We start from the raw sequence: 24,598 nt of genomic DNA, 5'->3' as shown, positions 1-24,598 counted from the left end.
TGTCTTGAAAATGGCCTTGAGCGTTAAAAAATTGAAAACGTCATAGATGTCCAGAAAATAACAAGACAGACATGATTTCCTTGCGGATTGTGTACAAGTGTCATAGTTTATCACTTCAAATGTCCCCGAATGCGAAACCTACCATTTTGTTCACTTCATGTACAAAGCTGCCCGTGATTATACGACTAACGTAATCAAAAGGTGAATTCGCCTTCCGCGTTTCGGCTTCGCATATAGGTTGCTTCGTAGCGCCGCAATAACGATTTGTTAATATTTCGATGCGATTAACAAACACACGTGACTATTCAGCTTTGTGGCATGCAAAACCTACTGAACAAGACATCAGAGAAATCATGGCAGAGTCATATATGCATATCTTGAGCACCATGATGGCTGGCTGCAATTAGTTTCCTGAGGAGCGGCTACATTGTTTACCCGAAGCTCCGCTGCTCATCCACTTCCGTGAATTGTTCTCCTCATTCTTTTTTCGTGATCTTGTTTGGCTTGCTGTAGCTTGTTTTAATACATTGTGTTGGTGCGTTCTTACTATTCGTGCTATTAAGTTCGCCTTTCACGGGACCTTCTTTGTCGCCGCACTTGTTCTCGTTTCTGATTGTCACACAGCCGAAGATCTCTGCATACTTGCAGCGGGGCCCTTCCTGTTTTTTGCGTCGCAGCTGTTTTGTGGTAACTGACGCAAGACGCAGATGAGAAACACGCTCAATGCGCGGACGTCATCCGCACGCGAGTGTCTCATTCCGCGGACTTTATGGGCGGGAAAACGTGCTCCCTGCGACTATTATATAGCACTGAAAGGTCTTGCTAATGATAGTGCGTCCAGGCAACGCTTCCTAGTTCGCATAATTTCCGCAAGCAGTGAACGCTGCAAGAGGCACGGCGTAGGCGAAGCCTTCGGAACTGCCCAGGATGAGAGCCAAATGCATAAACAGCTCGTCTTCTCTCGTCAGCCGCTCCCGACCCAGACGGGAAAAGGTCGAGAGTTGCAGAGCTGATGGTCGCAGTGCAATTCCGCGTTCCTCATGTCTAACGCTTTTTGCGGATGTCACAGTTTTCTACGAGGGCTCTTGCATCTCACTGCGTACGCTATAGGCACACGCGATAATCGTTCTGCGTGCGAGGCCCAATCTCCGCTGAAATCTGGTGTAACGCGCCCCGAGAATTGCGGTCCGCGCTAGCGGCACGTTAGAGCTACACAAGCGGCGAGTTGCGTGATCCGCCGCCCGGAGCGTCGCCTCGCGTGACTTGAGGAATTACGCGCGTCATTAGCGTTTGCGCAAGAACGAAATTACTGGCTTCGAAGACAAAGTCTACACGCGTCCCAGCAACGGACGCGCAGGCACGCCACTACCGACGAACGCGTGGCCGTGCAATCACCTTGAATCCCGCCATCGTCCTCTCCGCTTCCTCACTGCACGATGACGTGCTGTCCTGCTCATCGCTGTTTATGATTTATGACCAACAAAGTGACCGTGGTGACTGGGGCGAGTATGATGCTATGCAGGCAATGGAAATGGCAGTGTTGGTTGGTTCGTTTCCCTGTAAACGTGGAAGGTTATGTTGCCAGACAAGGCTTCTTCTTCCTCCTTTTTCCCATGCTGCCTTTCACTTCTTACTGGTGTCTTCGTTTAAAAGCTTTCACCTAAGAGATAGTTGCCGTTGCTAACGGCTATATAGCGATACTACTTGCGTGCTGGTGTCCTGTGACTGTGTGTATAATGCGGGAGGGCATTTTTTAAATATACATATGTGGACAGCGTCAGCACCTGGCTTTGTGCTCGTATCGACAACTCGCTGATGGCTTCTGTCTGACCTGGTAGGCAACTTGGGTCACTGGGTAGGTGCGCGCACAGAAAACTTACTGCTGGTTGCTGTCTAGCCTAGTAGAAAACTTGAGTCACTAGGTATACGTGCCCGAACAGACAACTTCAGCACTACGTATATGTGTAACTGAGTAGGTGCTCGTTCTTGACCAATCCGCCAGAATGAATTTGCCGCGGTGGCACAAGGTGTACGAAGCCTTAGCTGTTTTAGAGGGCAGTTCTTAGGCGCCCGTTCCTGCGACGAGCGTCGGCGTCGTACCTCGTAACTGAGCGAACGAACACAGCGAAGGATGAGAGCGAACGCAGAGCGCATTGGGAGATAAAAGACGGCGATAGCGAAGAGGGCGCGAGGAGGAGGGTACGGCGAGAGCGTGAGTAGAAAAGCATATATAGTGTTGGCTCAAGACGGACTCTGAGGCTACGGTGGCTAAGAGATGGCCAGAGTAGCCCGCGTCGTCTGCTCACCAAAGGACTGCATAAGTGGAGGTTTCTCTGCGGAGGCTGCTGTGAATAGCGCAACGCGTCTCCCACGCGCTGCCTCTCGTGATCTCTCGATTAGCGAGACAGTCGCACCACACTTCACTCCGTTTGGAACGTGCCGCACGAGACAGATTGTCCGCGCCAGCCAGTATAACGCGTGATGGAAACGGGTATAGATCTGCACTCAAATTTCTCATTAGGGAGTATCGTAATCGCCAGTGTATTTTTATGTGTGTATCGTGCTTCTATGTGAACACAACTGTGTTCAGCAATAGAGTGTAAAGCTGGGCTGGTTGATTGATCTTCATAGTAAAAAGCAACTCGAAAGGAACGGCAACGCAAGACAAGGAAGTACGCAAGTCATCGGTACCTGTCCTGTATACTTCTCTGCCTTGTGCTGCCGTTCCTTTTGCGCTGATTTTTACTGTTAACCTCTGATCAGTATTCTTTCCTCGTCAAGCATCATACATTGCCTGCGTCGTCATGCAGAGAGCTACCAGCTATTGGTGACGAGGCTGCGCTCGTGTTATCCGCTACAACTGCTACCACGCCAACTCAAACAAGCTTCGCGTCGTTTAGATTGGAACACTGAGTTGGAACATTGCGATATTTTAGAACGCTAGCTTTGTTTGGCTCTTCCCCCACTTTGTGGTTCATATGTTACTGGAGGTTTATGGGAGGAGAGTAAACTTTAGTAACAACTTGATGAGAGCTAATTGCAAACTGCGCGACTAAAAGAGGAACGCACAGAGAAACAAATACCACAGAGCAAGTCCTGACTGCCAACTTAATGTCCATCCATCCATCCATCCATCCGTCCGTCCGTCCGTCCGTCCGTCCGTCCGTCCGTCCGTCCGTCCGTCCGTCCATCCATCCATCCATCCATCCATCCATCCATCCATCCATCCATCCATCCATCCATCCATCCATCCATCCATCCATCCATCCATCCATCCATCCTCTTGCGCCAACCTCGCGCCCAAGTTGCCTCCTTGCTTGGGCCACTAGGTATGTGCTCGTGGTCGAACTGCCGTCGTGATTGTTTCTTCGTCGTCATTCCAACATAATGACGTGACTCTCGTGATACCGTCGTCGTCAATGCCTTCTACTCAGACCCACTGTCCCAAGTTGTTTAATAGGTTGGGCCACTAGGTAAGTGCTCGTGGCCGTGATGCCGTTGTGCTGGATGCATAGTCGTCTTTCCACTTTTGTAATACGACACTCGTCATGACATAATCGTCACGTCATCGTCGTCATACAGTCATCACGCATTCGTTGTCACGCTGCCGTCTTGATGTCCTGGCGTTCGTTCAATCGTCCCCATTTCAGCTTTGTGATCGGACTCTCGTCATGCCGTCATCGTCACGCCTTCTACTCCAACCTAGTGGCACAAGTTATCTAATAGCAAGGGCCTCCAAGTATGTGCTCATGGTCGCGATGCCATCGTTGTCATGACATCGTTGTCATTGTATAGCTTTGTCAGCTGGCTTTCGTCATGCTGGCGTCGTCTCGCCGTCGTCGTCATACAGACGTCGTGCGTTCATTGTCACACCGCTGTCGCGATGCCGATATGGTCAATCCATTGTCGTCATTATAACTTCGTCATCCAACTCGCGTCATGCCTCTCTGTTTCCTGTTTAGTGACGAACTAAGACGATCACATTGTGCTGAAACCATCGCCTCCGAGATCGCGTCGAGCCGCTTGGCAACCACACAGTGATTTCGAAGGCAACGCAGAACTGCTGTATCATTGGTGCATGGCCGCATTGTTATTAAGCTGCACAGCACTTATAGTTAAAGTGGAATACTTGCGTATCGCTTTCTGAACTGTGTTGTACAATAACACATCATTTCGTAACTCAAACGCTTACCCGCCTTTGCCTTCGTTGATTTGGAATGTGCCCGTGTTCATTCCGTGAATTTTCAACGCGCGCGGCAAACTTACGGAGCATCATTGTTCACTTTGGACAGGGCCTATTACATCTTTTAAAGTAAGCCCCATTCACAGCATGCCTGCTCATAGGTGTCACTGTTCTTTATCTTCGCAACAGGGCCTTCTAGGACTACTAGGACCAACGCATATTAAACCGCGAGAGACGACAAAACACCAGAGGAGCATTTAGCGTATTTCGTCTCCTTGTGTGTCTTTATCTCATCGACATGGCATGCAGTCTCAGTGAATGACAGGCACTCACCTCTTCTTTTATCGAAGTGCGCAGCCAATGCGGTTGAATCCTTTGCCCCGAAAAACACTTCCATATATTGAAACAAGTTTTTTTTTTGTTTATTTGACACCACAGCACTTGTGTTGAGCGTCGCCTAAAGCCTCGCGACATGCTGTAGTCTGTATAGAACAGAACAACTAAGCAGAAAATAATATCTCCTAACAATGGGTCTTGAGGATGATTGCTTGGCGTAATGACTTTTGATCTTGGCTCATCGGTAGTCGCTCACGCGGTGAACTGGCACGACCTTCTCTACGAGGGTTGTAACACGATCCACGCAGATAGGTCGTCGGGGGTGAGTCTTGTCTGCCGACGTGAGAGTAGTCGAACAGCTGATGAAACAACGGCCAAGTGGCTACGAGAATGGCTTTTCGACATGGTTCTCCGCAGGGAACAACACGTGCTCGTTGCGTAAGTATGGCGTATTCTACAAGTGACGACAATGAAGGGAGAAGGAATGGGACGGGGGTTGTTGGATGGCGACATTGACGGATCGCCTACTTGCGGAGCCTGTGAAAAGCCGAGCCCCGAACACAATGGATTGCTTGCACTCAGTTCTTCCTCCAAGAAGAAGATTAAGAAAAAGGAAAGCAATCACCTCTCACACACTGCGTCACGGATGCGGTGCGGATGTCACGGACGCGGCAGACAGCGTGTCGGGTGATTTGGAGCGGCTTTTAGTTAAGAATCAGTTACGTGGGTCACCCTGTATATATAGTATATTTTCACAAGACATCACGTGCACTGTCCGTATGGAATGTGCCGAGCTTTCAGTACAATAGAGTGCACCGATCGACTGTTTGCTCCACCATTCCCACCGTTACTCTACCGATGCGAGGTAACCCTGTATTGGGATCTATGGCTATATGAATAGTTTGCGAAGTCTTTTGCCTTCCGTTTCGGAATGACCAACAACGCAGGGCCTGATCAGTGTCGTCACGAGGAGACCCACGAGAAAAGTTTATTTACTTATTTATTTATTTATTCACTAGAAATATTTTATAGACTCAATGACATTACCAAAAGCAGTGGTTATTACATACAGTAGTCTGCAGAAAATACTAGTTCAACAAAAAAAGAAGCAAGCATCTTGGATGGTACATATGAAGCTGCTGATTCGTGTTAGTGCCACGAAATTTACCAAATATTTCGGTGTTTTCCTGTTACTGCCCTCAACAATACGTATGCAGGATCGATCACTCGCCACTGTGCCAGCTCGCGTTGATGACGGATCACTTTGGAGCGGGCAATTTTAGAATGCCGAGCTCTAAGTCGTCGCAGCAGAGGGTGGCGAAGGCAGTCACAATTTTTAAGGGCAACGGACTTGGGCACGTGGCTTTAGTCTTGACTGAAGTTTTAACTTGTGTCTATATATGGCCATCGTGTGCGTGTGCGCGGTGTCTATATTTCATTCTCACTTTTCTCTCCCCCGCCTGCCCATCTCCCACATTAGGCTAGCAAATTGGATTTTCAGTTCGGTGTGACCCACGTTCCTTTCCCTTTCCTTTCGTTTATCTCTTTCTTTGTAGTTATTTGACTTCTTTTGTCCCGTTCCATTTGCGCTATAATGCTGACCACTTCCGTACTTCGCGTTTCAAGAGTCTGCAAACTATAAGAGCGTGAGTTTCAGTCCACCCTGGCAACCTAATACACCTTGCCTTTACTCCCGCTTCATTATCTTATCAAGAACTAATTTTACGTAGCACCCTCAGTGGCTATGGCTTCCTCTTGCTGTCACGAGGAGCGATGGTGTTTGCAATCCGAGCCACGGTGGTTGCGTTTACGGCGACGCAGAACGCAAAGACGCTCGTGTACGGGGGGGGGGGGGGGGGGGGGGGGCGCTCTGCATACCCGTTAAAGTAAACGATCTGGTCGAACTCGACTGCGACTCCCGTTCGCATCGCTGTAGAGAAAACGGTGTCACGCTGTCACGACAGGAAATGCGCCTGAAGCACGTTTTCTCGTCGCCCTACGAGATCTGTCCTATCGCCCTTCTGCGCTGATCGCCATCTCCACTGGTACGGCGCTACCTACTAAACAGGGGCTGCCGCTCGAGTGCGCGACTGTATGCGTTTCACGTCGTTTCGAAGCGCCGAAAACAGCGGTCGGCATACACGGCGTCGTTGCCGCTGCACTTTCCGCGCGAGAGGTGCCGCCGTGCGCATGTGCGAGTCTCGCCGGGGAGTCCCGCATATATCATGGTGCAGTATGGCCGACCCCGCGCTCTCTCTCATCCGCTTCCGGCTTGATAAGATGAGCGGATTCCATTGCCCCACAATGCGGCAGTTTCGACGGCCACCGATGCCAACAGCCGCGCCGTCGCGGTATCGCTGCCGCTGCCGCCTCCACAATGGCGCGCACGTGCGCGTCGCCGCGCTGTGGTTCGCAACAGGCAGAGAGAGACCTTGCATAGTTACTGCATACAGTTAATCTCACTCCGCCTGCCCCCCTCCCTCCATAAGGGAATATGCACAGTTACCCGAAGATTTTGGGGAGCGCCTTTGAAGCGGCTGTCGCTGCACAAGTCTAAAGAGTCTACTAGATCTTATTGTAGTGCACTCTACTAAAACGTATGGGTCGGCCTACTCACTTATGAGCACACTGGCTCATACTCACTTCACACCGATTTCCTAAAAGTGGCATATAGTGTGTGTGAGTGAGTGAGTGAGTGAGTGAGTGAGTGAGTGAGTGAGTGAGTGAGTGAGTGAGTGAGTGAGTGAGTGAGTGAGTGAGTGAGCGAGTGAGTGAGTGAGTGAGTGAGTGAGTGAGTGAGTGAGTGAGTGAGTGAGTGAGTGAGTGATTCGACGTGGGAGATACGTGAGTAGCGGGTTAACGTTAGTATCACTGAAAGTCCATGATCATGAACTCGAGTGACAGTCGGCGAGTGTGAGCGAACGTGAGTACGAACGTAAGTTGGCGCTGATGAATATACGACTAATAAAGAATATGAGCATTAGTGGGTGGCGCTAAATGTGAATGAAAGTGAGCGTGGGCGCAAGCGAGTGTTACTGAGCACCTGTTTGTGCGATTATACGAGCGTGAGTGAGTGCCGATGGGTGTAAGCGCAAATGAGTGTGATAGACCGAAAAAAAAAAAAAAGATGTGGAGGCGTATATATGAGCGAGTACCCACTTGTTGCACCGACCTTTGGCAAGGCGTGGCGGCTGAATATATCTGCAGTAAGTGATGTGTTTACCGATGAAAGACAGTATGCATGTGTGACGCGTAAAGCTATATTCGTTTCCGTAAGAAGCGCAAGAAGACGCGATGTACTACATGAACCGGATGGTGCCCTACATTTTTGGTTTCGATTGGATTTTCGAGACGACGCCTTCGGCACATCACATGCCTCACAAAGAAACGAAAAGTTCATACAGTGATAGAGGTGTCACTATCTGTGAAAGGACTGACTTCGGAATGACAATCACTGCAGATGCTTTACCATGAGATCAATGACGGGTCAAGAATCACTCCACGCCAATCCCTTCGGCCATTTCAGATACGTAGCACTGAGGGTATTGACCGTGCGCGCGTGCCCCTTACAATACAGACAACCACGAAGCCCGACCACGTGTTTTTGTACCCGCCGCGATAGAGAAGCGGCTGTAGCATCCTGCTGCTGGTCGCGAGGTCGTGGGTTCGATTTCAAGCCGCAGCGCAGCGCTAGCGTTCCGATAAATGCTGAACGCAAGAACGCTCATGCACTGTACTTCGGGTACACGCGTTAAAAATCCCAGATGGACAAGATTATTCCGGAACCTTTGACTCCAGCGTTTCTCATAGTTCCTGGGCTGTCTGTTGGAGACATTAAAACAAATCAATGCATCAATAAATCAATCAATAACATGTCTTTGCATTTTTATGTTTTGCTCATTTTTGTTAGTAGACAACTACCGCTGGAAGTTTAGCTACTAGCGCACGCTTCAACGACTTCAGAAGCAAAGAGCCTGAGCATCTGACGCATATGATGCTGATAAATGTAGATATGGTCCGCGTCCTAATCACTCTTGTTGTTCGCATCCGCTACAAAAGTGACAAATGAAACGCTTAGCTCAGCTGTCCGACGCCCTCGCACATTACCAGCCTGCAAGTGACGCGGACAAATTCCGCTCCAGCGGGAACCGTGAGAACAAATAAGTGTGTGTTGCTACCAGTTATCTGAAATGCGGGTTTGTTATCGGCCTCGCCTAGCTGCCTTTTCAAATGCGCCGACTATTCTCGTATTGCCTATTCTTTTGCTTAGACTCTCCGCACTGATGAAATATCTGCGAAACGCCGGTGAACTGCGCGATAGCAAAACGGAAATGAAATCCGATGGATCTAAGCAGAAAGCGTGAACAAGCACTGCTCGCGATAGTCTGTAGCACCGGCGACTCAACGGATGTGACTTGATGGACACAGCCGCAGTATTTCTCTTTTTTTTTTTTTTAAAGAGCACCGCCATTATGATCACCAGTAGGTGAGGATAATGCTTCGCAAAAGAATGCATGCACTTCACTGCTTCTTAGTAAGTTTGGTGAGTATTGGTGAGCATACTTGAAAAAGTATTATTTGCACAGCATCTTTTGCAATTGTGTGTCTCTCTCATCAGTGCTTGTGCGTGAGAGACACGTATTTGTGTACCTCCGACAGGCATGGACAATACGTACACAACACCTTGGCCAATTCTCCACTGTGCGCGCGTGTGTGCCATAACTTTAGAAGATTACGAAAGAGATTGAACTCTTCGAAAAATTGTGATTCACTGAGTAGGATGGTGCATATCAATCTGTTACACACAGGGAGGTGTATGATAAAAGAAACAACATTGCAGATGCAGCAAAGTTATTTCTGCTGTAAGAGTAAAGTAACTAACTGCATTTCAAACGTCAACAATGAATCTTGTGTCACAACGCATTCAGAAAGGTTGTTCCACTGTGGCTGTTTTGTGCTTTGGGTGAAAGTAACTTTTTATCCCCTCTGCTGGAAGACAGTGATAGACTGAACAGGATAGCTCTACTACTGGAGACAGCTTGCTAACTCAGACTGGGAGAACCGGGAAAAAAAGGAAAAAGAAAAATATAAAGAAAGAAAGGATGAAAAGAAAACAGGAAAGGAAGAAAGAACAAAGAAACTAAGTAAAGAAAGATGACTGAAAATGAATCCCGCATGCCGTATTCGGTCCGTGCAAGCATGAGTATCCGTTTTTCCAACGGCCTTTCTGCTGAAGCCTATCAAGCTGAGATAGAACCAAGTGAAGATAAGGCATAGAAAAAAAACGCAGGAAAACGTCTTCACGATAAGCTGGCGCACGTGGTATCAGCACAAAACCGACGTAGGATTGAAGGCCAACGCAGCAGCACTCCTTGAGCAAGTTCTTGAGCGCGCCATACGATACAGCCGAGACAAGGCGGGGGAGTAGGGAGTATATCTATGCCGGCGCGGTTACGATCGTATGTCGCAATAGTTGACTTTGCTCTTCAACAACAATTCTACTACAGTGACACCTAGAGCGCTGCATATCGCACTCGCCAACGGACGAGATAGTGGCCTCTCGAATCGATGTTGCAGATTGAACGAGCATCCACACCTCGTTCCCTCTTGGATGCGTGCTGTGTCACTGGATAAGCCAAGCTTCGTCTCGTTCTAGTCAGGCGTGAGAAGCACTAAAACAGTTGAGCTTGATAGGAGGCAAGAACGTTGATGGACGCTAGAAAAGCATAAATATGAGAAAATATGGCGAGGGTGCAAAAAAAATAAATAAAGAATGCGCGTTTACGTTCGATAGACCGGTTGGTATTCCCCACACAAATTGCCCAGGCCATTTGCGTCGCAATTTCCGCTCAGCAGAGTGGCGCAGTGGAAGCGTGCTGGGCCCATAACCCAGAGGTCCGTGGATCGAAACCACGCTCTGCTACATTTTTTTTTTTTCTTGATGCTCCAAAATTATTTTTTTTTTTTGGACCATGCTGCAGAGCATTTTATCTTTGCCACTTTAAGATAACTGCTCAAGCGTTAGCTTGCAAAATTAATCGGGCAGGCTGCATCGGGGACGCAGCACCTGTAGTGGAGTTACGTGAAGCGTCCTGTGCGTGCAGCTGAGGATGTATGTGCACTAGGGTACTAAAATGATGTGACGAAATATAGAAGTGACATTTATTCAAGCATTACAAAGCTTACATATGCTTTACTTATGACACAGCTATAATGGCGCTCCTTCGGTTTAATCTTGCAATCGCGCTCGCTCCCTATTTGGAGTTGGCCCGCCGTGGTCAGAGTTGGTGGGCGCGAACTGACGTTCCTCTGTCTTGCTGCCCGGGTCTCACGCACGCCATTTCTCTGCCTTATGTTACGTATGCGTGGCGTCGCCACAGTCGCGAGCAACCGTCATATTTGTGCAAAGTATCGCACATTTGCAACCCTTATAACTCCTGATGAGCACAGATTTAAGTTTAATGAATGATAACAAATATGGCCGAGTCGTGCCGTCTCAAACACGACCACTCCTTCTCGCAGCAACAAACGTGTACTGCCGAGCTGCGCCTCTCCGAACGTTGGGCGAGGAGCCAAATTTAGCTCCGATTGCGTCGTGCGTGGCGTGCGACAGCGGTGGCCATTTGTGCCCGCGACAGATGGATGGTCGAGGAATAGATTCTTTCCTCTCCATGATGCCAAAGTAAGGCGCTTGCATGGGAAGTACAGTTGCAAAGCGATAAATAATATTACACGTTTTAGTTACATACATGTAACGTTACACGGGGCTTTAGCAAGTGATTTCCCTATGTTTACAGGAGTTAAAGATCATCATCATCATCATCTTCTTCTTCTTCTTCTTCATCATCATCATCAGCCTGGTTACGCCCACTGCAGGGCAAAGGCTTCTCCCATACTTCTCCAACTACACCGGTCATGTACTAGTTGTGGCCATGTCGCTCCTGCAAACTTCTTCATCTTATCCGCCCACCTAACCTCCTGCCGCCCCCTGCTACGCTTCCCGTCCCTTGGAATCCAGTCCGTAACCATTAATGACCATCGGTTATCTTTCCTCCTCATTACATGTCCTGCCCATGCCCATTTCTTTTTCTTGAGTTCAACTAAGTTGTCATTAACTCGAGTTTGTTCCCTCACCCAACCTGCTCTTTTCTTATCCCTTAACGTTACGCCTATCATTATTTCCATAGCTCGTTGCGTCGTCCTCAATTTAAGTGGAACCCTTTTCGTAAGCCTCCAGGTTTCTGCCTCGTACGTGAGTACTGGTAAGACACAGCTGTTATACACTTTTCTCTTGAGGGATAATGGCAAGCTGCTGTTCATGATCTGAGAATGTCTGCCAAACGCACCCCAGCCCATTCATATTATTCTGATTATTTCAGTCTCATCATCCGGATCCGCGGTCACTACCTGCCCTAAGTAGATGTATTCCCTTACCAATTCCAGTGCCTCGCTACCTATCATAAACTGCACTTCTCTTCCGAGACTGTTAAACATTACTTTAGTTTTCTGCAGATTAATTTTTAGACCCACCCTTCTGCTTTGCCTCTCGAGGTCAGTGAGCATGCATTGCAATTGGCCCCCGAGTTACTAAGCAAGGCAATATAATATCATCAGCGAATCGCGAGTTACTAAGGTATTCTCCATTAACCCTTATGCCCAATTCTTCCCAATCCAGGTCTCTGAATACCTCCTCTAAACACGCTGTGAATAGCATTGGAGAGGTCGTATCTCCCTGCCTGACGCCTTTCTTTATTGTGATTTTGTTACTTTCTTTATGGAGGACTACGGTGGCTGGGGAGCCGCTATAGATATCTTTCAGTATTTTTACATACGGCTCGTCTACACCCTGATTCCGTAATGCCTCCATGACTGCTAAGGTTTCGACAGAATCAAACGCTTTCTCGTAATCAATGAAAGCTATATATAAGGGTTGGTTATATTCCTCACATTTCTCTATCACCTGATTGATAGTGTGAATATGGTCTATTGTTGAGTAGCCTTTACGGAATCCTGCCTGGTCCTTTGATTGGCAGAAGTCTAAGGTGTTCCTGATTCTATTTGCGATTACCTTAGTAAATATTTTGTAGTCAACGGACAGTAAGCTGATCGGTCTATAATTTTTCAAGTCCTTGGCATCCCCTTTCTTATGGATTAGGATTATGTTAGCGTTCTTCCAAGATTCCGGTACGCTCGAGGTCATGAAGCATTGCGTATACAGGGTGGCCAGTTCTTCTAGAACAATCTGCCCACCATCCTTCAACAAATATGCTGTTACGTAATCCACCCCAGCTGCCTTCCCCCTTTGCATAGCTCCCAAGGCTTTACTTCTTCCGGCGTTACTTGTGGGATTTCAAATTCCTCTAGACTATTCTCTCTTCCATTATTGTTGTGGGTGCCACTAGTACCGTATAAATTTCTATAGAACTCCTCTGCCACTTGAACTATCTCATCCATATTAGTAATGATATTGCTGGCTTCGTCTCTTAACGCATACATCTGATTCTTGCCAATTCCTAGTTTCTTCACTGCTTTTAGGCTTCCTCCATTCCTGAGAGCATGTTCAATCCTATCCATATTATACTTCCTTATGTCAGCTGTCTTATGCTTGTTGATTAACTTCGAAAGTTCTGCCAGTTCTATTCTAGCTGTAGGGTTAGAGGCTTTCATACATTGACGTTTCTTGATCAGATCTTTCGTCTCCTGCGATAGTTTACTGGTATCCTGTCTAAAGGAGTTACCACCGACTTCTATTGCACACTCCTTAATGATGCCCGTAAGATTGTCGTTCATTGCTTCAACACTAAGGTCCTCTTCCTGAGTTAAAGCCGAATACCTATTCTGTAGCTTGATCCGGAATTCCTCTATTTTCCCTCTTACCGCTAACTCATTGATCGGCTTCTTATGCACCAGTTTCTTCCGTTCCCTCCTCAAGTCTAGGCTAATTAAAGTTAAATTAAGTGAAAGATCGTTTCACATCAAAAGAAAGAATTAAACAGATGAAGGCTAACATTTAGCATGCATGCACCAAGAATAGCGTCTGCCGAGAGCGGAACCATAACCGTTCGTAAGTATCTCCAAGTGGTATGTTTAGTTCGCCCTAAATATTCCCCGCCACGATAGCCACGGCCGGGAATTGAACCCACGACTTCGTGTCCAGTATAATGGAACGTCGTAAGCAATAAATCACAGCGACGGGTATTGGGGCAAAATATCGATGCTACTTCTGAAGGCCTGCTCAGGCACTCATCTTGCAACTAACATGCATATACACCTTTTTCTTTTTTTATAACCTTGAAATGTTGGCATGGCCCCTACGAGGTTTCAACCTAAATCTACACTTCATAATTTCTCGATACACAGCGCACCGTTCCTATGAAACAAGCGTGTCACCACTTCCGGTACCGCACGTTGAAATCACCAAGACTTCAATTCCAAAAGTGTCGGAATCACTGAGAAGCCGCGAACGCATGCGTCAGCACTCGATCGCTAGGGGGAAAGAAATACGGCGTAGTAGTCCTTTAGAGCCGGCAAGCAAAGGTTTACTGTCGTTTATTAATGCTCCTCAAGATGAAGTGTGCGGTATCGATGACGCCCATTTTGTTACACATTTTGTAGGCCAACTTGTCGGATACAGCATTAATGATACAGGGTGGGTCACACTGGTGCCGTTAGATATGCTGTTGGAAAAGTAGCTACAATATGCGGTTACGAGGCCCCAAAGTTGTTCGGTCCTGAGTTCTCTTACGCCACTATGATCATCATAGTGTACTAATTGTACCTTCATAATCAGGTAATATTAATTAAACAAATTGATAATTAGCGGGTCCAGTCAGAAGTCAAGTTGAACCATCCCGACCGGATTGTGTTTACATGCCTATGTCCAAGCGGGGATGGGCGATTCAAGCAACCCCTCGCTGGCCGGTTTAGCTAACTCGCCTCGACACTCGCTCGGCCCGATCCACTATCGTTTATATAATGTTGACAACTGGATTCCTGGCCGAGAAGCCGACTTCCCTGGCCTCTCTATAGGGTCACTGAAAACATAGCGAATATGGCGGAATTGGACAATGTCAATAAAAGCTGCATGCCCGGTCTCATATAGGTGTTGGCTTTTGGCGATCGCGAGCTGCGTGTTCGGAGGGATGATCGCGGTCTGAGCAATGATTAGATGGTTGCCGAGTCAGGCAGTGAGCAGATTCACTTAGACACTTCAAATAACTTATTATACTGCTGGTTTCGCGGCGAGCGGACGTGTGATCATGCTGCCGCAGTTTTCGTATTTTGCGCGCCACCAGTAAAGCGCGAAAAAAAAAAATTAATTACACTGGACAAACGATTGAATGGGGTGTTTAATAACGCGATTACCTCTTTCCCATCGGAAGTCATGCCATTTAATAAAAAAAGCGTATATTTATTTCTATATTTAGCCCCAGGTAAATATACGCAAAGGGTATTCTGCTGGCGGAAGAAGAGTCATGATCGAAAGGTCTGATAACGATCACTGTGGCAGTCTTATAGCCATTACCTTTCTTTGCCTCTTTCTTTCCGTTTTCGTGGTTGGTCAGTGGCTGGTTGTCAGTGGGCGGACTCCGCAAGGAAAACGTTCGTTCGTTCGTTCGTTCGTTCGTTCGTTCGTTCGTTCGTTCGTTCGTTCGTTCGTTCGTTCGTTCGTTCGTTCGTTCGTTCTTTCGTTCGTTCCTTCGTTCCTTCGTTCGTTCTTTCGTTCGTTCGTTCGTTCGTTCGTTCGTTCGTTCGTTCGTTCGTTCGTTCGTTCGTTCGTTCGTTCGTTCGTTCTCTTGTATTGGTAATGATCGTAGATTGTGTCTGCAATTTTTTTTTAGACAGCTTCGCTATACGTTAGCTGGGACACCCTGTGTTATGTATGGGTGTATGCTCACGTTGAAGTGTCATCTTGCATTAAAAATAACACGTAAACAGAACGTAAAAGAAGCTGTCATAACAATAAATCTGACATCAAACTTCCGAGTATTTGCTTACGAAATACACAGTGTATACAAGGTTAAGAAAATATTTGCACAGTTCATTCCGCACAAAACAACGAGGGTTATAGAAGTCGCCTTGCTCCAACTTTATGAACTCTGTAAGTACAAAACGGAAAGATAGAAAGTGAGAGCGAAGGCGAAAAAAGAAAGGGAGAAAGAAAGAGCAAGGTACCAAGGTTCCTCCTTCAAGAGCTGTAGTAGTGCATGTGTTGCTTCCTGGCCTGTTCCCGCCACCTCGCGGACTAGATTACAGCTAAGTCAATGACTGAACAGAGAATCTAAAGTAATAGAAAAAAAAACAATTATAATAACTTCGTTCTTGAGAGGCTTATATCCGCTCATTACTTCTGCTTCCCAGAATGCACGGTGCACGAAGACGGAAAGGAAACAGCGCCACGAGGTGATAAGCGCGCACTCGACCTCGTCGAATACGAGGTCACTGTCATTGCCCAAGAACGGGGTCCGCGAACACTGGCGTGCTGCACCGGCCATAAGCGATGCTTGGTCAAACAAAAAGCGAGTCTAGGGCCTCCACACACTATGCGTTTCGTACGTAAGGGCGGTTTTTCAATGGCCGACCGCCTTCGCTCTTAATATGTCCAACATCACGATTTGGCAGGCATCTACTCTATGACGAACAACTCTAGAGTAAGAACATTTTTGGGTGGAATACAGGCCCGGTGTCGTTTTCAAAAGTGAAGTCAAAAAAGAAAAAAAAAAACGAAATAAGTCCTTCGGATGGCCTCTGAAAATCTGTGGTCACTCTGATCGGTAGTAGCAAGGAATAAATCATCAATTTATATAAATATATCGGCATTTCGACAATGATTATTTCCAGTATTTTTTTAAAAGTATGATGCGCAATAGGCCTCTTGCAACCGGTGCGTAGTGTTCTTTTTTTTTTTTTCTTTTAACAAACGAACACAAGCCAGTGAACCACGTTGCGGTACACGGATGCGTTATACCCCCTCCTGGTGCATTGCGGTAGAGGAACACCTGGAGAAGGTAGGAGAGTGGAAAGGAAGGTGTGATAAAGGTCGTGGAATGGCTGGCAGCTGATTTAGCGATAGTAAAGTGGCTATATATATATATGTTCCATGCTCCCAGGTGGCTGGGAGCATGGAACATGCTTGTGGTGGTCCTTCATTTGGGTCGTAGTTTTATCGGCCGTATAGATTGCAGTAAAGAGCACTTCCTAAATAAATTAGCAAGCACGGTGTCATGCGCGCACAGGCAGGCATGAACAGATCACACTCGATGACCGCGAAAGCTCGCTGTCACAATGCTGTCGTGATGAAGGGCGCCGGCATCGGGGAGCGGACGCTTCGGGCTGCCCCTCGCATAAACGCGTATTTGACACTTGAGATTACGCGACTTCCAACGCTAGGCACTGAGGAAGACATTGCATGTGAAGTGACAAGCCACCTCGACACGCCCTAACTTTGCACCCACCGCAGATTACCTCCTACACCGTAAAAAATGTTTACGCCCTTAAGGGTGCTTTCTTGTCGCACTTGTGATACCCTTATCGTTAGGGCGTTACAGAATATTATAGAGGACGACAACGGAGATCTAACCAGCCGTGCGTTGACAAAATACGTAGTTGAAAACTATGTAATCATTCTGACAGCCTTGGGCGCACAGAAATATCCGACAGGAGAGTTTCATATCGCTGCCTGTGAAATTTTAGTGGTTCCGAAAAAATAAATAAAAAGGATCTGGCTTATTGTTTAACGTCCCGAAGCAACGCACGTAACAGTGCGACGTAAGGGACGTGTCTCTGGACTAATTTTCATCGCCCACTGTAAAGGACAATTGCAGGCGTACCCGCCTTCCTTTGTATTCCGCCTCCGTCGCAAAGCGGGTTCCACGTCCAAGAATCAAAACGACGACTTCGTGCACAGCGTCGGGGCGTTTACTCTGGTTTGGTCATTCACTTTGCCACAATGTACAGGTAACATACATGCGGACAGCTGCGGTCCAAGGAGGGTCGTCCGTTTGCGATCCACCGCTTGGTCAACTCCCGCGCTAACGTTCTCGAAGCGGAACGGACCGGTCCTCGCCAGGCCGCTCAACCGCACCGCCCAGTCGTTGAGACCTTGACCTCTGACCCTCACGTTGCGGGCGGCACTGACCCGCGCCGAGACCCTTCCGCCGCGGGTGGTGGTGGCGGAGGCTTCGTGCAGGAGACCCCGCACCTTGCTGTCTGAAACCGTTTCACATCGGATATGCACCGAAGCGACGCGCTCCATCGGCCGGGGGTCAGAAGCACGGAAGAGCCGTATTTTGCCGTCTATGTCTTATTGAGGACGTCACAAATGTTCGTTTGGTACTTATGCCACCCCACCGAAGCCAATAGAGGCCATAGTAGCTCACCACCACTCTATAGTTCATAGGGGGGCCAGTGGAGAAATAATTCCGAATACATTTTTATGGAGCTTTGGCCACTTGGGGGAAACTGAACTGGTTATATCCTTCGGACAGTCGGCAACTGATGGTTGCTAGAAAGTTTCAGTGTTTCTGGAAGACGGGGTCAGCGAAATGAACGCACACGAGCGTTTGTTTGTCTTTACAGTGTTCGCCCCGTAGTCGCCGAAATAATAATTTAAATAAAGCAATCGAATCAGCTGTGCTTCACCGTGATGTCATTGAACCCAGAAGGCTTCGCAGGTCGCTTTTAGGGTGCTTTTCTCTCAGCTGTCCCATTAATATCACACATTATTGTTTCATGAGAAATCAACAAACGAAGACACCAAGAACAACATAGGGCAAATTACTTGTACTTACTAATTGAATTAAAGAAATGATAAATTAATAGCAATCAAAGTGGACAAAAAGCAACATTGTTTACTGGCTTCTCATGATACGATTAATAAAATCGGGCCCCTCGGTTAACCCCCTTTCTTTACGCGTTGTTGTTGTAGTTTTAATGGAGCAACGCAGTGGGGAAATAGCAATATGTCGTAATACATAACCGTCAGCTCATGAGCCGCCACATACACTGGTCGCGGTTCATAACGTCACAGAGCTTCAACCCACTTGTAATGATATTACATTGCTCCTAAATGCTTCTGAAAATGTGAACGATGAACGCTTGTCCATGTGGGTAGTGCATACTATGAACTCTTCTCTCGTTCTTCTCATCTTTCACTCTATACTTTCGCCTTTCTCCAGTGGATAGCCAACCGGGATCAGCATGGCCAATCTCCTGACCTTTCCTCTATCATTGCTCTCTCTCTCTCTCGAAAAAAAAAAAAGAAAGGAAAAAGGTGGAGAATGGAGACTTGCGGCAGTTGTTTTTCGCAACACTCGCCCGACCCATAACCATGCTTCGACGCTTCAACCAGACTACACGGCTTTCGCAATGCTGGCGTCGTCGAATATGAATGCTCGAGCTACCTCGCAATTGTTCCATTGCACAAGGGGATGTGCCCTCAGGCGTTGAAGCGCGACCGTTCTGGCTTCGCACGCAACATACTGGTCACGGTTCGGTCGCTACGCCGCGCAAAGTTCTAATTGAAAAGCCTAAATGCTATCGCTGTAAATAACAAAAAAGAGATGCAGATTTAGACGCCAAGTAACTTACTGAGGCTAAGAAGCCAACGGCACAGCAATGACGGCATGATGACAACGACGACAAATGCATAACGACGACGCGCTTTATGGAACGCCGAAGTTGTTTTAAGCTTGTGTCTTATTAGCAATTAAATCATGATTTACCCCGGTATCCCTCTCACCTTGGCCATGAGAACGATCTAAGTTGTTCACTTTGGACGTCACACTACAGCGTTGGAAACTTTCATTTTTAGAAGGTAATTGTTATTGTGATAATTATGTCACAGTGTTTGAGTTTTCCCAATCCCTTGTTCAATACTCGTACTCTCTCGATGTTAAATCCTGTTTTCGTATACCTTTCTTATCCTGCCGACGAAAACTTAAAACGTGCACTGAACGTAACGCTACGTACGTCACGTTACGGAGGTTCAAACTCGGCTCCAGCAGACGTTGTCGCTTTGCTTTGGGCAGTAACATTTTCTCCGAAACACAGAAATATGCTCTATATTTCGCTACACGTGCTGCCCTCACTATAGAGACGCTTGATTTTTCGCTTATCAGCAACGCCTACTGCATGAAGTCGGTCTACGTCAATTGCTCAAGCGGAGAAGGAACTTACGCTATTTGCCCTCAGGGGTCGAGTTGGTCCCTGTTGTGCTCGTCTCTGCGTTTGCAGAGCACATGTCCTATCACCTCCGTTCCCAAGCGCTCGGTTGTTATCATAACTAAATGTCAGGCATTTCTCCGTCCGCTAGGCGTAAACAGGACGCCGTTTGCTTGCATTGTTCGACACTCGCACAGGGGCATCGGAAAACTTGGTCCACGGAAGTGCGTTGTCTTGGTCACTTGTTTGTCATCCATATGAACCGCGAACCTTTGTTCTTCTTTATTTATTTTTGATTTTGGCGAGCGTTCGCTCATTTTTGCTTCAGTCAATGACTACAGTACAGCAAGGGTAAAGCGGCCACTATACTTACCTACGCATACACTCATCATAGCAGGCTCTGGTTAAAGAGGCCCATTTTCACACTTTTTTCTCAGCTAATTAAAGAGAAGCGGAACGCTCATTTCAGTTGACGTAACATTCAGAGTGGACAAAAAATTTTAAGAAAGAAGACAAACAACAATCAATTCGCTGTCCAGTAACTTCTATTTAGAACGTATTTATCGCTGAAGTGTACGAAAATATGAAAGCAAAATTTGTATAGACGTTACAGCGATGATTATGTAAACACGGTCACTTTTATGAAACTTCCCACAGCTTCAAGGTCTCTTTACACCTCTAATTTACAAGGATGATAACCACGATGCGCGCTCGGATGCTGTGATTATTTTTTTTCGTTATGTGTCGAGGTAGCACTGATTTAGCGTTACCAGCAGGCATCATATTGTACGTGCCAAACACACACACACACACACACACACACACACACACACACACACACACACACGCACACGCACACGCACACGCACACGCACACGCACACGCACACACGCACACACACACACGCACACGCACGCACGCGAAAATAGTGAAAGCATTAGTAAATTTCATTTCTACAAAACCAATGAAGCCGCTGTTACCATGAGAGAAGACTGTAAGCCAGAATATAATCAAAATCCAAAGATTGATAACGGTGCCGCCTCCAAGTTACCGCACCAGGTAGACGTGACGTCGTAAATTTTGCGCTCTGGCAAAGCTAATTTACTGTGACTATACGCTGTATTATAAGAGAACCAAAAACCAAGATTATGAAGTTTCAAGAACTTTTACTGAGCTACAATGGCCCAAATACGAGAACATCCTTGGAAATTCCTCGCGTTGCCCTGACGTGCTAGTGCTGGTATTTCGGCGCTAAATCAAAAATCGCACGCTTATGTGGGAATCGGTGTTAAGCGGAACTTTCAGTGATGTTTGCGCAAATGATAAAGTAAATGTCATGCAAGTGTAACGCTATGACCGAAATGCTTGCAGCAAATGACGTAAATAAAGTGTTATAATCTTGCGGAAATAGTATGTTAATGACTCAATTGCAATCAAATGTTCAACCAAACGTAACGCGTTCAGGCAATTGTAACGTCATGCCGCAAATATTTAGAGGCAGGCGCAGCCGACAGAAATGCACATTAATGCGCACACCCGCTACGGAATGGCTGATGCTGTCTACTTTCTGTGCATCTCTGTGTTGCCGACTTCGTCTTTACTTCTTGCTTCTGGTAATGGGTAGTGGGCAATCAAACGGTATTGACGGCAATGGGATGGCAGGGCTATAATAACGACTGAATCATCATGATAGAACGACAACGTACCACCGACAACCGCGGCACGACCCCACTGTATACAGAGTGACCTCAGCACCCGCCTTGGTTGCTTTGTGGCTGTGGTTTTGGGCTACTAAGCACGAGATCGCGCGATCGAATCTCGGCCACGGCGGCCACATTTCGGTTGGGGAGAAATGCGAAAACACCTGTGTACTTAGATTGAGGTGCACGTTAAAGAACCCCAGGTGGCCCAACTTTCCGGAGTCCCCCACGACGCGTGCCTCATAATCAGAAAGTGGTTTTGGCACGTAAAACACCGTAAGTTAATTAATCAATTAAGTGACCACAGCTGCATGGCGATGGCGGCACGCGCCGACGGCTGCATGATTATCGGTATCTGGTCTGCACTATTCCCGGACGATCGATGGAGAAATGATGAGGACGACATGACGACAACAGTGACGTGTTTGTACTGGATATGACGTCTGCGCTTGCGTATACACCACCTGCCTGCCCTGGCCGCCACGCTTTGCACTCTATCTGGTCGGCACAATACCCGGTGTGGCAATCGTTCAGTGCAGCAGTGAGCTGCCAGTAGCCGACACATAACCAGTGGCACCATAGGTCCGGAGACCCAAGTTGTGCCATCAGCAAGGCAGCAGCAACCAGCACCCTAAAAGTGGGGTGAAGATGCAAAGAAAGAGTCGCTTACGGAAATTGAAAGTTGGCATCCCTTATCTTTCTAAAAATCAATCATATGCTTGAAAGAATACTTTATAAATCTAAATTTGGGCTTATGTGTTTCTCTTTAGTGTACCTTTAGGATATAAAATGTACACTTACATAAGTGTTACCGTATTTAGACGACAAGAACATATCAACAGCAGCTCCCGTTGTAGAATGGTTGCGCGTGCTACTTCCGAACGGCAGTTTGGCCATCCAAAGTCCACGTACCACCTTCCCAAGGAATTCGTTTTCCGAGCATCAGCGTATACAGTGCTGGTTCCCCGAAAGGTGTGAGTGGTTTTAAAGGGGAAAAGGAAGAGATAAGTACAGCGCCGTTACTGCCTCTCGTGCGAGGGCACCTCCACGGCGCTGTACGGGTGAGGGAAAAGGGATAAAAAGGGTAGCGAAGTAAACAGAGTGGTTTGTCAACTAGCTTGAACTTCCGGTATATCGTTGCTACCCCAATCTCGCGGAAAGGCGAAACTGTGCCATAAAGCCGTCACTCGTCACGCAGCGTCCGCGCACGCCCCCGTTATCAGCACTCCGCGTGCCTCCAGCGCTGGAGGCATTCCCGGTACCTTCCATATACTTCCTACGCATGCGCCCCCGCAGGCGGGCCAAGTTTGCGCAAGGAAAGCACGCTCCGCCGAAACTGTCCCGAGAAAAGAAAAATACTCGTCCTCAACCGCTCATCAGTGAACAGCGGGTCGAGGACGGGCCGAATTAGCGACAGCGAGCATCTTTGTGTCGAGGGAGCAGAGGCGGATCCTGGCGGAAGGACTTGTCGCCCGGTTCGCGCAGAGCGGTCTTCTCTCGCGCACGCACGTGTTCGCTCGGAAACACGGACGCGCAGGGGGATACGAGAAAAGCCGGCGAGCGCACGTCGCCCGTTGTGGGCTTCTTCAGTTCCTCTCGAGCACACGCCGGCAAGTGCACGTCGCGCACAAGGAACCCCGTGTGTACGCGCGCACTACGCAAGCGTTGCTCCCTTCATACAAGAGCGAAGAAATTGACCGGGCGGCGCGGCACTTTCTTTTTCTTTCTCTCTCTCTCTCTCTGTACAGAGTGGCACCGAACAAGCCACCACCACGCGCAGTATATCCATTTAAATGGGGACATGCGGCGGCGACAAACTACCCGCTCTGTGCGGCCGGCTAAAAACGCCCGGGCGAAGAGTTGACCCCGTTCGGGCTCAATTGGAGAACAACAACACACAGAGGGCTTCCATTCAGGACAGCGGAGCCGACGCTGCTCTGAGCGCGTGCGACCGTTCTTGTGGTGAAAGCAGTGGCACTGCCCGCCGTCGCAGCGGCAGAAACACGTGCCCCGTCGGCGCCGGCCCGGCGCCCAGCGGCGTGCCTGTATCTTCTGACCGATAAGGCGCCCGGCGCCGTTTGACCCCGTTCGGCGCCTTTGCGTCTAGCTTCGCCGCCGCCTGGTGCCTGCGGCCTGCCACTTCCTAAGTGCGGCTTCTTCCCCATTCCGCCTTTGTCTATGGCAGCGTCGTGTGCCTCCCAGGCTGGTCTAATTAACATGCACCCTCTTTCCCTGCGGTACATCTCTCCATACCCGCACCGTGTATAGCGCTCCGGCGTTGTATATGTTGTGCACGTGCGTTTGTCAGTGCTTCCTGCTGCGTCCGCCGTGTTCTCGTATGCAGTGCAGGATTATGTATCGTTGCTGGTCGGACGCGTGTAAACGGAACACCGAGCGCTGCGGCAATGCAACGGCGAGGTTGTTCAAAGTTATTACAGAGTGCGCCGAAATTAAATCTCCACATGCGGTGATGTTACGCGCACGGGCCCCCTTGACAAAGCAAGATAATTTTTTTGTGTTGTAATACCGGTGCACTCGAAAAGCAGCTGAATATCTCGTAGCCGCTAAGCCATCTCTATGTGCCTTCGCAGAGTATTGGCCTCATTTGAGGGCGGGAAGGAGCCGGGGAACCTGCCCAAATGACTATATATCCAACGTCAATGCAGCCGGCAGCTCATTTTAAAAGAAACCATCCGACGCTACTTTGACTTCCTGAATCGTTGTGCCGTTCACCTATTTTCTGATACAACAAGAGCGTTTTTCGCGATAGCAAAAATATATTATAGCAGTGGTAACACGGTAAAGGCTATCTATTGATCAGCGGCAAAAAAGTAATAAAGCAATTAACGCGGGACGCTATTATCGAAGTCAGCTCTTTTCCTGATGCAAATGGCTCAAAGGGCGGGCGCGTCCTCTTTTATCCTGGCTCCAAGAGCAAACACGGCGGATATAGACGGCGTCCAGACCAACACTTTTGGATGTTCGTGTTGGTTGCATCACTGGGCTGCATTTTCCCCACATTTGCACTACGTTGCTTTGTGACACTTGACGGTACCGACAGGTATTGATAAGCCTAGTGCTAGAGTAAGTGCCGCGGTGACTAAATGCTCGCGAACGCTAGTGTCAATAGGATAAGTGGACGTGAGGGTGAGTGAGTGTCAACAGCTTGTTCACTTGGGCTGGCCAGAATGCCGAATCGATTTTTTTTTGTGCCGGT

At 48.0% G+C, this 24,598-nt stretch overlaps 1 long non-coding RNA gene and 1 other non-coding gene across 2 annotated transcripts in view; both read left to right on the top strand.

The window, feature by feature from the left end:
- Positions 1-24,598, top strand: part of LOC140218759 (uncharacterized) — a 145,384-nt gene that overhangs the window by 35,866 nt on the left and 84,920 nt on the right. The gene's annotated exons all lie outside the window — the stretch shown is intronic.
- Positions 10,371-10,442, top strand: TRNAM-CAU (transfer RNA methionine (anticodon CAU)). The gene has a single exon. It is a non-coding gene; the product is annotated as a tRNA-Met (tRNA).

The sequence above is a fragment of the Dermacentor andersoni genome, chromosome 6 (genome assembly GCF_023375885.2).
Source record: "Dermacentor andersoni chromosome 6, qqDerAnde1_hic_scaffold, whole genome shotgun sequence".
Taxonomy (NCBI): Eukaryota; Metazoa; Arthropoda; class Arachnida; order Ixodida; family Ixodidae; genus Dermacentor; species Dermacentor andersoni.
Note: the sequence above shows the minus strand (reverse complement) of the source record. Positions and strands in the feature narration are given on the sequence as shown.